Below are 559 nucleotides of genomic sequence, written 5' to 3'. Positions count from 1 at the left end.
AGACAGACAATCCGGGCTGTCCTGAGGAACGAGACTGGACGCTGTGCCCAGGAAACCTTGGAGAAAATGCTTCACAGTCCCCTGGAACTCACCATTTTGGCTGATGTCACCTGTGTGGTACTTGCTGGGGGGTGGTTTGCCATGGGTGTTAGCCCACTAGTGCGGCCCACTCAAGGGGGGTTGCTGTAACCCCGAGTGTGAGGGTCTTGTCTTGCTCTGGAGCGCAGTGGCGTGTTTCGGAGGTCACTGCTGAAGCTCTCATGCTGTTGAAGGTGGCATTTGCCTCTGTCTGCTCCTAAAAGGTAACAGTGGGTTGCTGGATGTCTCCACTTGGCCTGGGAACCTTGTTCCAAGCAGGTGTCTTATTCCTCCTCAGCCCTCCCAGATAAAGGATCACTTTGTGGGGTTGCTTGTAGGTCTGCAGCGTTGCCTTTGCACTGGCACTTGTTCCCAGACTGCTGATGGCACAAGGGGATGATCGGAAGCGGTGCCTGAGGGTGCAGGGCTGCATGTGGGAGTACGAGCTGTCCGATGGACAGCAACTGGGGTGAGCAAGCCC

Source organism: Phaethon lepturus, unplaced genomic scaffold (genome assembly GCF_000687285.1).
Source record: "Phaethon lepturus isolate BGI_N335 unplaced genomic scaffold, ASM68728v1 scaffold32639, whole genome shotgun sequence".
In the NCBI taxonomy this organism is placed as follows: domain Eukaryota; kingdom Metazoa; phylum Chordata; class Aves; order Phaethontiformes; family Phaethontidae; genus Phaethon; species Phaethon lepturus.
This window is presented reverse-complemented; position numbering follows the sequence as displayed.